The sequence below is a fragment of the Protopterus annectens genome, unplaced genomic scaffold (genome assembly GCF_019279795.1).
Source record: "Protopterus annectens isolate FY-2018-M unplaced genomic scaffold, PAN1.0 ctg61034_obj.part0, whole genome shotgun sequence".
NCBI classification, from domain to species: Eukaryota; Metazoa; Chordata; order Ceratodontiformes; family Protopteridae; genus Protopterus; species Protopterus annectens.
The window spans coordinates 1-14,692 of record NW_025049687.1 but is presented as its reverse complement, the minus strand read 5'-3'; the positions used below and the strand labels follow the sequence as shown (position 1 = coordinate 14,692).

The 14,692-nt window shown below is 45.3% G+C and overlaps 8 non-coding genes across 8 annotated transcripts; 2 read left to right on the top strand and 6 right to left on the bottom strand.

Moving 5' to 3' along the window:
- Positions 1-837: 837 nt before the first annotated feature.
- Positions 838-910, bottom strand: TRNAV-AAC. Its single transcript has one exon. It is a non-coding gene; the product is annotated as a tRNA-Val (tRNA).
- Positions 911-4,122: 3,212 nt separating this feature from the next.
- On the top strand, positions 4,123-4,196 carry TRNAN-GUU. The gene has a single exon. It is a non-coding gene; the product is annotated as a tRNA-Asn (tRNA).
- A 445-nt stretch (positions 4,197-4,641) lies between these two features.
- Positions 4,642-4,714, bottom strand: TRNAV-AAC. Its single transcript has one exon. It is a non-coding gene; the product is annotated as a tRNA-Val (tRNA).
- Positions 4,715-5,520: 806 nt separating this feature from the next.
- TRNAD-GUC lies at positions 5,521-5,592 on the bottom strand. The gene has a single exon. It is a non-coding gene; the product is annotated as a tRNA-Asp (tRNA).
- A 2,339-nt stretch (positions 5,593-7,931) lies between these two features.
- Positions 7,932-8,005, top strand: TRNAN-GUU. Its single transcript has one exon. It is a non-coding gene; the product is annotated as a tRNA-Asn (tRNA).
- A 445-nt stretch (positions 8,006-8,450) lies between these two features.
- Positions 8,451-8,523, bottom strand: TRNAV-AAC. Its single transcript has one exon. It is a non-coding gene; the product is annotated as a tRNA-Val (tRNA).
- Positions 8,524-12,244: 3,721 nt separating this feature from the next.
- TRNAV-AAC lies at positions 12,245-12,317 on the bottom strand. The gene has a single exon. It is a non-coding gene; the product is annotated as a tRNA-Val (tRNA).
- An 804-nt stretch (positions 12,318-13,121) lies between these two features.
- TRNAD-GUC lies at positions 13,122-13,193 on the bottom strand. The gene has a single exon. It is a non-coding gene; the product is annotated as a tRNA-Asp (tRNA).
- Positions 13,194-14,692: the final 1,499 nt, after the last annotated feature.

Sequence of the window (14,692 nt, the reverse complement as noted above, 5' to 3'; positions counted from 1 at the left end):
CAAACCCAACCCGCTGAAAACCCAAACTGCGCACCCGCAATACTCTGCAAAGTGTCAGTGCACAATTCTACCGTGTTGCAGTCTGTGCGCAGTTTGCAAAATGATGAGTTAGTCTTACCGGAATACCTCTTCACTTGTTTTTATGGAGACATAATATACAATGCTCATCAGACATTTTTCCCATTGTATTAACACAAAGCTTATTCATAATATCTCCAAGGATGATGGTATTTTACACCGGTTAAATCTCTGGTGTTTGAGTTTGTAGTGCGACGGAGAGGTTTCCCCTTTTTGCTGTACTTTTGGAGAAGGTGATCCTATGTCTCTGTGGCGCAATCGTTAGCTGCTCGCTGTTAACCGAAAGGTTGGTGGTTCAAGCCCACCCAGGGACGCTTCTTCTTGCTACTGAAGAGACCTCAGGTGCTGACCCGTTAATAAAACTGATCTTCCAGGCCGTATTTACTTTGGGGCAGTGAGGAAACCGGGTCAGGCTCCCTAGTGATCGACCTGCCAGAGGCCTTGTGGCCACCTACCAACCTGTAAAGATGTTACTAAAAGAGCTGCGGTTTTATTTCAAAATACTTAGCATCTGTGCATTTAAACACATTTCGAACGTAATCTAAAGACGTCGGCAATTGTTTCTGTGCCCTTGCAATCTGTACGTCAACTGATATACTGTCGCACAGCAGAGCAGGATTTTTCTCAATTGAAGCAGTTTTATCTGAAGCAATCAAGAGCACATTTAAAGGTATCTCAAACCAAGGATTGGGTTACTGGAAACGAATCTGTTATGCTTCATCACGCCTACCCCAATTCTCTTATCTTGCACTGGCATAATGGTTCCACTGGGGATCGAACCCAGGACCTTCTGCGTGTTAAGCAGACGTGATAACCACTACACTACAGAACCTGCTTGCTCGCCTCCTCTCCTAGACATCTCACTGTGTCTCTAGCTAGTTAGCCAGCCAGCTAGCTAGCTAGCTGTCTGTCTACGATAATGCATATATAGCTATTGCTATAGATGGAGAGGCAGATAGGTAGATACGTTTATATGTGTGCACACACACGCACGCACACGCGTGGGTATGCGCTGGTCTACTGACTCTTTGCAGCCATGATTTCCTCGACTCAAACTTATGCGACAAATAGCTCGAGGTTAGTTTCCACGTGTTAGAAGTGTAGCACGCCATAAATAAACAGAACGCACGATATTTGCAGTAATTAATGAATATATTTAAAGTGTGCTGAACAGTGTGAGCAACTTATTTAGCGAGGTCACCGAGTGAGAGACCCGGTAAGAGAACTATGTCGAAAACTGCAATCTTTCAAGTTGCTGAGCTACACCTTGCCCCTTATACTAGGCCCGACACCAGGTTGAGCTTCAGCACTACAGGTAGGGGGTGACTATCTGAGAATTCAGGTTGTACTCACTGCTGAAAAGCAGTGATAGAAAGCAGGAAGCTCGTGGCAATGGGCTGACAGCAAGTTACTAGGCCTGCAGTCAAGGTGACTGTTAAGGAGTCAAACCAAACAAGAATGCCCCATTGGTGAGTCTGGTATAGTCACTCGCACCATCTAACGCAGTCACTAAAGGAGTTTTGTCAGAATCAAACCACGTACCACAGAAATGAATAGTCGATATGACTATTAATAGGTTGTTAATAGTTCACAGGCATGATCCAGTGCTCTGATGAAAGCTAGACCAAAAAGAAGCTACGCGCTCCGCGTCCGCGAATCGAACCCCGGTCTCCCGCGTGACAGGCGGGGATACTCACCACTATACTAACGAGGAAGCCACTGGCACTTGACCCTGTCCGACGGCAGACAAGTCCATAGGGTTAACACACTTAAGGTTACTGCCATCATTTTCTCTACTGGTACTTCAAATGGAATTTTGAAACGAGCAGCCTTAAACTTCATAGCTCATTTTCCTTTGAATGAATAAAGTGGGGCAATCTGTGAGCGGATTAATTATTCGTAGTTACATGTGGGGAAGAGTTGTCGCACTTGAAGCTCACCCTCGACGCTGGACTGAAAGTGAGCTATCAGCCAAAAGAGGGGGAAACAAATGTTTTGAATTCGGGGAGTCTCTCGGCCTTCAACTGAATGAACGAATGTTCTAACTGAAGGGAGTTTCTTGTCTCTGAAGCGGCTCCCTCCGTGTCTTAAGTGCTTCTGATACTCAGGAAGTGGCCGAGAAGAATGTAAGATTGAGTTCTAGGACGTGTGATGTCAGGATGCAAACTGCTGACCACGTGAGATGCCGGCCAAAGAGGAAGACGTAAGAAAGACTAGATCTCAACGGATGGCAATCTATACGAAATATATAAGAAGCACCTTGTCTTGACAAGGAAGAGATGCCACCCACCAGGACGTGACTGATACTAGGAAAACTACAGGCACATAGCTGACATAAAAGGGAGGGTGAAAAAAAATCGGAAACCCCAAACAACTCGGGGCGGGGGGAGGGGCTGTGGTTGCTGGACCTCCTTTGATAAGACAAGAGGAGTTTATTAAGATTACAGCGACCAAGAAACTCAGCTACGCTTCAAAATGAAGGAGTGTGATGACATCTGTGCTGAGAAACGACACCGTCTGTTTCCAAATCCAGCTCGTGACAAAGAAAGAATCGCAAGTGGGAGAAAATACATGGTAAACCATGGCATTCTGGTCATGCTAATGAGCTGGTAAAACAAGTTTGGATTTCCTTTCAGTTTGTCGAATAAACAGATTGCCCCTTCTGCTCAGGTATCACATCTGTGCAGCGCTGGATCTCTTTTAATTTGCGAACTGTCAAAAAATGTTATAAACATGAAATGTCACCCATCACCTGATTAGCATACTCATAAAGCTATGCTTTAGTTCGGGTCACTCTCTGAAACTTTTCCTCGGGCTGTCTTAGAATTTTAAAATCCAGGTTTCTTACGCGTGTCAGCCTGCCCACTTATGGTGTTTTGTCCTGCAGTACTTCATCTTCTGTCCCCACGACTCTACTGGAGAGGATGCTCTACAACAGGCGATCTTGCCAGAAGTATATCTGTTCCCAGTGAGGGCGAGCCACTGCGAGCAGCCCCTGACAGACAATTACTTGAGCTGTTGTCCCTCTTCCCATCCGTGCCACTTCAGTTTCTGCTCTCACGCCTTTCTTTTTTACTTTTCTCCCTCAGATATTTTTTCATTTTCCATTAAGATAGCATTTACACAGTATTCTTAACTATCATTTCAAACCACTGTATACCATATTTACAACAGCTCCACTTTCAGTTGTATACGCTGTATGTTGTTAAATATAGAATTAACAGATCAGTTATCAGAGATATAATATTGATTATCGCAGAGTGTACAGCAAAGATAGAACTTTCTTCTGAGGATTATTTACCAACGGCCTGGGATAGATTCGTAGTTCTTTCATTTTCATTTCCATCCATGCAGTTGTCTTCGGTCTTTCCTTCTTTTCTAATGTGGCTTCGCGACTCCTTACCGGCTAAGACAACACTGCTACAGGGCAAGTCAGAGTGTAGCGGGGCATGTCAAGCCTGGGGTGCTCACAGCACCATTGCACGCCAGCTATACCGGCTTAGCTGATGTCCTGTGCCACCTGAGATATAGTCAACTCTCGAAGAAAACAACCGCCTACACGCCCTACTGGCACTTCTACTTTAACTGCATTTGCTCCTTCTCTGCCTTACATGTTCCTTTCCAATCAATAAACAGCACATCTTCTCACCTGCTGCGTGCCATATTTTACCCAATTAAAAGGTGACAGCCATCTATGGCTGCATTAACTCACTCAATCTCTGCAAACCCAACCCGCTGGAAAACCCAAAATGCGCACCCGCAATACTCTGCAAAGTGTCAGTGCACAATTCTACCGTGTTGCAGTCTGTGCGCAGTTTGCAAAATGATGAGTTAGTCTTACCGGAATACCTCTTCACTTGTTTTTATGGAGACATAATATACAATGCTCATCAGACATTTTTCCCATTGTATTAACACAAAGCTTATTCATAATATCTCCAAGGATGATGGTATTTTACACCGGTTAAATCTCTGGTGTTTGAGTTTGTAGTGCGACGGAGAGGTTTCCCCTTTTTGCTGTACTTTTGGAGAAGGTGATCCTATGTCTCTGTGGCGCAATCGGTTAGCGCCTTCGGCTGTTAACCGAAAGGTTGGTGGTTCAAGCCCACCCAGGGACGCTTCTTCTTGCTACTGAAGAGACCTCAGGTGCTGACCCGTTAATAAAACTGATCTTCCAGGCCGTACTTACTTTGGGGCAGTGAGGAAACCGGGTCAGGCTCCCTAGTGATCGACCTGCCAGAGGCCTTGTGGCCACCTACCAACCTGTAAAGATGTTACTAAAAGAGCTGCGGTTTTATTTCAAAATACTTAGCATCTGTGCATTTAAACACATTTCGAACGTAATCTAAAGACGTCGGCAATTGTTTCTGTGCCCTTGCAATCTGTACGTCAACTGATATACTGTCGCACAGCAGAGCAGGATTTTTCTCAATTGAAGCAGTTTTATCTGAAGCAATCAAGAGCACATTTAAAGGTATCTCAAACCAAGGATTGGGTTACTGGAAACGAATCTGTTATGCTTCATCACGCCTACCCCAATTCTCTTATCTTGCACTGGCATAATGGTTCCACTGGGGATCGAACCCAGGACCTTCTGCGTGTTAAGCAGACGTGATAACCACTACACTACAGAACCTGCTTGCTCGCCTCCTCTCCTAGACATCTCACTGTGTCTCTAGCTAGCCAGCCAGCTAGCTAGCTAGCTGTCTGTCTACGTATACGTACATATAGCTATTGCTATAGATGGAGAGGCAGATAGGTAGATACGTTTATATGTGTGCACACACACGCACGCACACGCGTGGGTATGCGCTGGTCTACTGACTCTTTGCAGCCATGATTTCCTCGACTCAAACTTATGCGACAAATAGCTCGAGGTTAGTTTCCACGTGTTAGAAGTGTAGCACGCTGCGAAATAAACAGAACGCACGATATTTGCAGTAATTAATGAATATATTTAAAGTGTGCTGAACAGTGTGAGCAACTTATTTAGCGAGGTCACCGAGTGAGAGACCCGGTAAGAGAACTATGTCGAAAACTGCAATCTTTCAAGTTGCTGAGCTACACCTTGCCCCTTATACTAGGCCCGACACCAGGTTGAGCTTCAGCACTACAGGTAGGGGGTGACTATCTGGAAATCAGGTTGTACTCACTGCTGAAAAGCAGTGATAGAAAGCAGGAAGCTCGTGGCAATGGGCTGACAGCAAGTTACTAGGCCTGCAGTCAAGGTGACTGTTAAGGAGTCAAACCAAACAAGAATGCCCCATTGGTGAGTCTGGTATAGTCACTCGCTCCATCTAACGCAGTCACTAAAGGAGTTTTGTCAGAATCAAACCACGTACCACAGAAATGAATAGTCGATATGACTATTAATAGGTTGTTAATAGTTCACAGGCATGATCCAGTGCTCTGATGAAAGCTAGACCAAAAAGAAGCTACGTGCTCCCCGTCGGGGAATCGAACCCCGGTCTCCCGCGTGACAGGCGGGGATACTCACCACTATACTAACGAGGAAGCCACTGGCACTTGACCCTGTCCGACGGCAGACAAGTCCATAGGGTTAACACACTTAAGGTTACTGCCATCATTTTCTACTGGTACTTCAAATGGAATTTTGAAACGAGCAGCCTTAAACTTCATAGCTCATTTTCCTTTGAATGAATAAAGTGGGGCAATCTGTGAGCGGATTAATTATTCGAAGTTACAGGTGGGGAAGAGTTGTTGCGCTTGGAGCTCACCTCGACGCTGGACTGAAAGTGAGCTATCAGCCAAAAGAGGGGGAAACAAATGTTTTGAATTCGGGGAGTCTCTCGGCCTTCAACTGAATGAACGAATGTTCTAACTGAAGGGAGTTTCTTGTCTCTGAAGCGGCTCCTCCGTGTCTTAAGTGCTTCTGATACTCAGGAAGTGGCCGAGAAGAATGTAAGATTGAGTTCTAGGACGGTGATGTCAGGATGCAAACTGCTGACCACGTGAGATGCCGGCCAAAGAGGAAGACGTAAGAAAGACTAGATCTCAACGGATGGCAATCTATACGAAATATATAAGAAGCACCTTGTCTTGACAAGGAAGAGATGCCACCCACCAGGACGTGACTGATACTAGGAAAACTACAGGCACATAGCTGACATAAAAGGGAGGGTGAAAATGCGAAACCCCAAACAACTCGGGGCGGGGGGAGGGGCTGTGGTTGCTGGACCTCCTTTGATAAGACAAGAGGAGTTTATTAAGATTACAGCGACCAAAAAACTCAGCTACGTTTCGAAAATGAAGGAGTGTGATGACATCTGTGCTGAGAAACGACACCGTCTGTTTCCAAATCCAGCTCGTGACAAAGAAAGAATCGCAAGTGGGAGAAAATACATGGTAAACCATGGCATTCTGGTCATGCTAATGAGCTGGTAAAACAAGTTTGGATTTCCGTGGTTTATCCTTTCAGTTTGTCGAATAAACAGATTGCCCCTTCTGCTCAGGTATCACATCTGTGCAGCGCTGGATCTCTTTTTAATTTGAGAACTGACAAAAAAGGCTATAAAAATGAAATGTCACCCATCACCTGATTAGCATACCCATAAAGCCATGCTTTAGCTCGGGGTCACTCTCTGAAACTTTTCCTCGGGCTGTCTTAGAATTTTAAAATCCAGGTTTCTTACGCGTGTCAGCCTGCCCACTTATGGTGTTTTGTCCTGCAGTACTTCATCTTCTGTCCCCACGACTCTACTGGAGAGGATGCTCTACAACAGGCGATCTTGCCAGAAGTATATCTGTTCCCAGTGAGGGCGAGCCACTGCGGACAGCCCCTGTCAGACACTTTCTTGAGCTGTTGTCCCCTCTTCCCATCCGTGCCACTTCAGTTTCTGCTCTCACGCCTCTTTCTTTTTTACTTTTCTCCCTCAGATATTTTTTCATTTTCCATTAAGATAGCATTTACACAGTATTCTTAACTATCATTTCAAACCACTGTATACCATATTTACAACAGCTCCACTTTCAGTTGTATACGCTGTATGTTGTTAAATATAGAATTAACAGATCAGTTATCAGAGATATAATATTGATTATCGCAGAGTGTACAGCAAAGACAGAACTTTCTTCTGAGGATTATTTACCAACGGCCTGGGATAGATTCGTAGTTCTTTCATTTTCATTTCCATCCATGCAGTTGTCTTCGGTCTTTCCTTCTTTTCTAATGTGGCTTCGCGACTCCTTACCGGCTAAGACAACACTGCTACAGGGCAAGTCAGAGTGTAGCGGGGCATGTCAAGCCTGGGGTGCTCACAGCACCATTGCACGCCAGCTATACCGGCTTAGCTGATGTCCTGTGCCACCTGAGATATAGTCAACTCTCGAAGAAAGCAAGCACCTGCACGCTCTACTGGCACTTCTACTTTAACTGCATTTGCTCCTTCTCTGCCTTACATGTTCCTTTCCAATCAATACCCAGCACATCTTCTCACCTGCTGCGTGCCATATTTTACCCAATTAAAAGGTGACAGCCATCTATGGCTGCATTAACTCACTCAATCTCTGCAAACCCAACCCGCTGGAAAACCCAAACTGCGCACCCGCAATACTCTGCAAAGTGTCAGTGCACAATTCTACCGTGTTGCAGTTCAGCGCAGTTTGCAAAATGATGAGTTAGTCTTACCGGAATACCTCTTCACTTGTTTTTATGGAGACATAATATACAATGCTCATCAGACATTTTTCCCATTGTATTAACACAAAGCTTATTCATAATATCTCCAAGGGGATGATGGTATTTTACACCGGTTAAATCTCTGGTGTTTGAGTTTGTAGTGCGACGGAGAGGTTTCCCCTTTTTGCTGTACTTTTGGAGAAGGTGATCCTATGTCTCTGTGGCGCAATCGGTTAGCGCGTTCGGCTGTTAACCGAAAGGTTGGTGGTTCAAGCCCACCCAGGGACGCTTCTTCTTGCTACTGAAGAGACCTCAGGTGCTGACCCGTTAATAAAACTGATCTTCCAGGCCGTACTTACTTTGGGGCAGTGAGGAAACCGGGTCAGGCTCCCTAGTGATCGACCTGCCAGAGGCCTTGTGGCCACCTACCAACCTGTAAAGATGTTACTAAAAGAGCTGCGGTTTTATTTCAAAATACTTAGCATCTGTGCATTTAAACACATTTCGAACGTAATCTAAAGACGTCGGCAATTGTTTCTGTGCCCTTGCAATCTGTACGTCAACTGATATACTGTCGCACAGCAGAGCAGGATTTTTCTCAATTGAAGCAGTTTTATCTGAAGCAATCAAGAGCACATTTAAAGGTATCTCAAACCAAGGATTGGGTTACTGGAAACGAATCTGTTATGCTTCATCACGCCTACCCCAATTCTCTTATCTTGCACTGGCATAATGGTTCCACTGGGGATCGAACCCAGGACCTTCTGCGTGTTAAGCAGACGTGATAACCACTACACTACAGAACCTGCTTGCTCGTCTCCTCTCCTAGACATCTCACTGTGTCTCTAGCTAGCTAGCCAGCCAGCTAGCTAGCTAGCTGTCTGTCTACGTATACGTACATATAGCTATTGCTATAGATGGAGAGGCAGATAGGTAGATACGTTTATATGTGTGCACACACACGCACATGCGTGGGTATGCGCTGGTCTACTGACTCTTTGCAGCCATGATTTCCTCGACTCAAACTTATGCGACAAATAGCTCGAGGTTAGTTTCCACGTGTTAGAAGTGTAGCACGCTGCGAAATAAACAGAACGCACGATATTTGCAGTAATTAATGAATATATTTAAAGTGTGCTGAACAGTGTGAGCAACTTATTTAGCGAGGTCACCGAGTGAGAGACCCGGTAAGAGAACTATGTCGAAAACTGCAATCTTTCAAGTTGCTGAGCTACACCTTGCCCCTTATACTAGGCCCGACACCAGGTTGAGCTTCAGCACTACAGGTAGGGGGTGACTATCTGGAAATCAGGTTGTACTCACTGCTGAAAAGCAGTGATAGAAAGCAGGAAGCTCGTGGCAATGGGCTGACAGCAAGTTACTAGGCCTGCAGTCAAGGTGACTGTTAAGGAGTCAAACCAAACAAGAATGCCCCATTGGTGAGTCTGGTATAGTCACCGCCCATCTAACGCAGTCACTAAAGGAGTTCTGTCAGCATCAAACCACGGACCACAGAAATGAATAGTCGATATGACTATTAATAGGTTGTTAATAGTTCACAGGCATGATCCAGTGCTCTGATGAAAGCTAGACCAAAAAGAAGCTACGTGCTCCCCGCCGGGAAACGAACCCCGGTCTCCGCGTGACAGGCGGGGATACTCACCACTATACTAACGAGGAAGCCACTGGCACTTGACCCTGTCCGACGGCAGACAAGTCCATAGGGTTAACACACTTAAGGTTACTGCCATCATTTTCTACTGGTACTTCAAATGGAATTTTGAAACGAGCAGCCTTAAACTTCATAGCTCATTTTCCTTTGAATGAATAAAGTGGGGCAATCTGTGAGCGGATTAATTATTCGAAGTTACATGTGGGGAAGAGTTGTCGCACTTGAAGCTCACCTCGACGCTGGACTGAAAGTGAGCTATCAGCCAAAAGAGGGGGAAACAAATGTTTTGAATTCGGGGAGTCTCTCGGCCTTCAACTGAATGAACGAATGTTCTAACTGAAGGGAGTTTCTTGTCTCTGAAGCGGCTCCCTCCGTGTCTTAAGTGCTTCTGATACTCAGGAAGTGGCCGAGAAGAATGTAAGATTGAGTTCTAGGACGTGTGATGTCAGGATGCAAACTGCTGACCACGTGAGATGCCGGCCAAAGAGGAAGACGTAAGAAAGACTAGATCTCAACGGATGGCAATCTATACGAAATATATAAGAAGCACCTTGTCTTGACAAGGAAGAGATGCCACCCACCAGGACGTGACTGATACTAGGAAAACTACAGGCACATAGCTGACATAAAAGGGAGGGTGGAAAATCGAAACCCCAAACAACTCGGGCGGGGAGGCTGTGGTTGCTGGACCTCCTTTGATAAGACAAGAGGAGTTTATTAAGATTACAGCGACCAAAAAACTCAGCTACGTTTCGAAAATGAAGGAGTGTGATGACATCTGTGCTGAGAAACGACACCGTCTGTTTCCAAATCCAGCTCGTGACAAAGAAAGAATCGCAAGTGGGAGAAAATACATGGTAAACCATGGCATTCTGGTCATGCTAATGAGCTGGTAAAACAAGTTTGATTTCCGTGGTTTATCCTTTCAGTTTGTCGAAAAAACAGATTCCCCCTTCTGCTCGGGTATCACATCTGTGCGGCGCGGGTTCTCTTTTAATTTGAGAACTGACAAAAAGGCTATAAAATGAAATGTCACCCATCACCTGATTAGCATACCCATAAAGCCATGCTTTAGCTCGCGGTCACTCTCTGAAACTTTTCCTCGGGCTGTCTTAGAATTTTAAAATCCAGGTTTCTTACGCGTGTCAGCCTGCCCACTTATGGTGTTTTGTCCTGCAGTACTTCATCTTCTGTCCCCACGACTCTACTGGAGAGGATGCTCTACAACAGGCGATCTTGCCAGAAGTATATCTGTTCCCAGTGAGGGCGAGCCACTGCGGACAGCCCCTGTCAGACACTTTCTTGAGCTGTTGTCCCCTCTTCCCATCCGTGCCACTTCAGTTTCTGCTCTCACGCCTCTTTCTTTTTTACTTTTCTCCCTCAGATATTTTTTCATTTTCCATTAAGATAGCATTTACACAGTATTCTTAACTATCATTTCAAACCACTGTATACCATATTTACAACAGCTCCACTTTCAGTTGTATACGCTGTATGTTGTTAAATATAGAATTAACAGATCAGTTATCAGAGATATAATATTGATTATCGCAGAGTGTACAGCAAAGACAGAACTTTCTTCTGAGGATTATTTACCAACGGCCTGGGATAGATTCGTAGTTCTTTCATTTTCATTTCCATCCATGCAGTTGTCTTCGGTCTTTCCTTCTTTTCTAATGTGGCTTCGCGACTCCTTACCGGCTAAGACAACACTGCTACAGGGCAAGTCAGAGTGTAGCGGGGCATGTCAAGCCTGGGGTGCTCACAGCACCATTGCACGCCAGCTATACCGACTTAGCTGATGTCCTGTGCCACCTGAGATATAGTCAACTCTCGAAGAAAGCAAGCACCTGCACGCACTACTGGCACTTCTACTTTAACTGCATTTGCTCCTTCTCTGCCTTACATGTTCCTTTCCAATCAATACCCAGCACATCTTCTCACCTGCTGCGTGCCATATTTTACCCACCAAAAGGTGACAGCCATCTATGGCTGCATTAACTCACTCAATCTCTGCAAACCCAACCCGCTGAAAACCCAAACTGCGCACCCGCAATACTCTGCAAAGTGTCAGTGCACAATTCTACCGTGTTGCAGTCTGTGCGCAGTTTGCAAAATGATGAGTTAGTCTTACCGGAATACCTCTTCACTTGTTTTTATGGAGACATAATATACAATGCTCATCAGACATTTTTCCCATTGTATTAACACAAAGCTTATTCATAATATCTCCAAGGTAATGATGGTATTTTACACCGGTTAAATCTCTGGTGTTTGAGTTTGTAGTGCGACGGAGAGGTTTCCCCTTTTTGCTGTACTTTTGGAGAAGGTGATCCTATGTCTCTGTGGCGCAATCGGTTAGCTGCTCGCTGTTAACCGAAAGGTTGGTGGTTCAAGCCCACCCAGGGACGCTTCTTCTTGCTACTGAAGAGACCTCAGGTGCTGACCCGCTAATAAAACTGATCTTCCAGGCCGAACTTACTTTGGGGCAGTGAGGAGACCCGGTCAGGCTCCCTAGTGATCGACCTGCCAGAGGCCTTGTGGCCACCTACCAACCTGTAAAGATGTTACTAAAAGAGCTGCGGTTTTATTTCAAAATACTTAGCATCTGTGCATTTAAACACATTTCAACGTAATCTAAAGACGTCGGCAATTGTTTCTGTGCCCTTGCAATCTGTACGTCAACTGATATACTGTCGCACAGCAGAGCAGGATTTTTCTCAATTGAAGCAGTTTTATCTGAAGCAATCAAGAGCACATTTAAAGGTATCTCAAACCAAGGATTGGGTTACTGGAAACGAATCTGTTATGCTTCATCACGCCTACCCCAATTCTCTTATCTTGCACTGGCATAATGGTTCCACTGGGGATCGAACCCAGGACCTTCTGCGTGTTAAGCAGACGTGATAACCACTACACTACAGAACCTGCTTGCTCGCCTCCTCTCCTAGACATCTCACTGTGTTCTAGTTAGTTAGCCAGCCAGCTAGCTAGCTAGCTGTCTGTCTACGATACGCACATATAGCTATTGCTATAGATGGAGAGGCAGATAGGTAGATACGCTTATATGTGTGCACACACGCACGCACACGCTGCGGTATGCGCTGGTCTACTGACTCTTTGCAGCCATGATTTCCTCGACTCAAACTTATGCACAAATAGCTCGAGTTAGTTTCCACGTGTTAGAAGTGTAGCACGCCATAAATAAACAGAACGCACGATATTTGCAGTAATTAATGAATATATTTAAAGTGTGCTGAACAGTGTGAGCAACTTATTTAGCGAGGTCACCGAGTGAGAGACCCGGTAAGAGAACTATGTCGAAAACTGCAATCTTTCAAGTTGCTGAGCTACACCTTGCCCCTTATACTAGGCCCGACACCAGGTTGAGCTTCAGCACTACAGGTAGGGGGTGACTATCTGGAAATTCAGGTTGTACTCACTGCTGAAAAGCAGTGATAGAAAGCAGGAAGCTCGTGGCAATGGGCTGACAGCAAGTTACTAGGCCTGCAGTCAAGGTGACTGTTAAGGAGTCAAACCAAACAAGAATGCCCCATTGGTGAGTCTGGTATAGTCACTCGCTCCATCTAACGCAGTCACTAAAGGAGTTTTGTCAGAATCAAACCACGTACCACAGAAATGAATAGTCGATATGACTATTAATAGGTTGTTAATAGTTCACAGGCATGATCCAGTGCTCTGATGAAAGCTAGACCAAAAAGAAGCTACGTGCTCCCCGTCGGGGAATCGAACCCCGGTCTCCCGCGTGACAGGCGGGGATACTCACCACTATACTAACGAGGAAGCCACTGGCACTTGACCCTGTCCGACGGCAGACAAGTCCATAGGGTTAACACACTTAAGGTTACTGCCATCATTTTCTCTACTGGTACTTCAAATGGAATTTTGAAACGAGCAGCCTTAAACTTCATAGCTCATTTTCCTTTGAATGAATAAAGTGGGGCAATCTGTGAGCGGATTAATTATTCGTAGTTACATGTGGGGAAGAGTTGTCGCACTTGAAGCTCACCCTCGACGCTGGACTGAAAGTGAGCTATCAGCCAAAAGAGGGGGAAACAAATGTTTTGAATTCGGGGAGTCTCTCGGCCTTCAACTGAATGAACGAATGTTCTAACTGAAGGGAGTTTCTTGTCTCTGAAGCGGCTCCCTCCGTGTCTTAAGTGCTTCTGATACTCAGGAAGTGGCCGAGAAGAATGTAAGATTGAGTTCTAGGACGTGTGATGTCAGGATGCAAACTGCTGACCACGTGAGATGCCGGCCAAAGAGGAAGACGTAAGAAAGACTAGATCTCAACGGATGGCAATCTATACGAAATATATAAGAAGCACCTTGTCTTGACAAGGAAGAGATGCCACCCACCAGGACGTGACTGATACTAGGAAAACTACAGGCACATAGCTGACATAAAAGGGAGGGTGAAAAATCGGAAACCCCAAACAACTCGGGGCGGGGGGAGGGGCTGTGGTTGCTGGACCTCCTTTGATAAGACAAGAGGAGTTTATTAAGATTACAGCGACCAAAAAACTCAGCTACGTTTCGAAAATGAAGGAGTGTGATGACATCTGTGCTGAGAAACGACACCGTCTGTTTCCAAATCCAGCTCGTGACAAAGAAAGAATCGCAAGTGGGAGAAAATACATGGTAAACCATGGCATTCTGGTCATGCTAATGAGCTGGTAAAACAAGTTTGGATTTCCGTGGTTTATCCTTTCAGTTTGTCGAATAAACAGATTGCCCCTTCTGCTCAGGTATCACATCTGTGCAGCGCTGGATCTCTTTTAATTTGAGAACTGACAAAAAGGCTATAAAATGAAATGTCACCCATCACCTGATTAGCATACCCATAAAGCCATGCTTTAGCTCGGGGTCACTCTCTGAAACTTTTCCTCGGGCTGTCTTAGAATTTTAAAATCCAGGTTTCTTACGCGTGTCAGCCTGCCCACTTATGGTGTTTTGTCCTGCAGTACTTCATCTTCTGTCCCCACGACTCTACTGGAGAGGATGCTCTACAACAGGCGATCTTGCCAGAAGTATATCTGTTCCCAGTGAGGGCGAGCCACTGCGGACAGCCCCTGTCAGACACTTTCTTGAGCTGTTGTCCCCTCTTCCCATCCGTGCCACTTCAGTTTCTGCTCTCACGCCTCTTTCTTTTTTACTTTTCTCCCTCAGATATTTTTTCATTTTCCATTAAGATAGCATTTACACAGTATTCTTAACTATCATTTCAAACCACTGTATACCATATTTACAACAGCTCCACTTTCAGTTGTATACGCTGTATG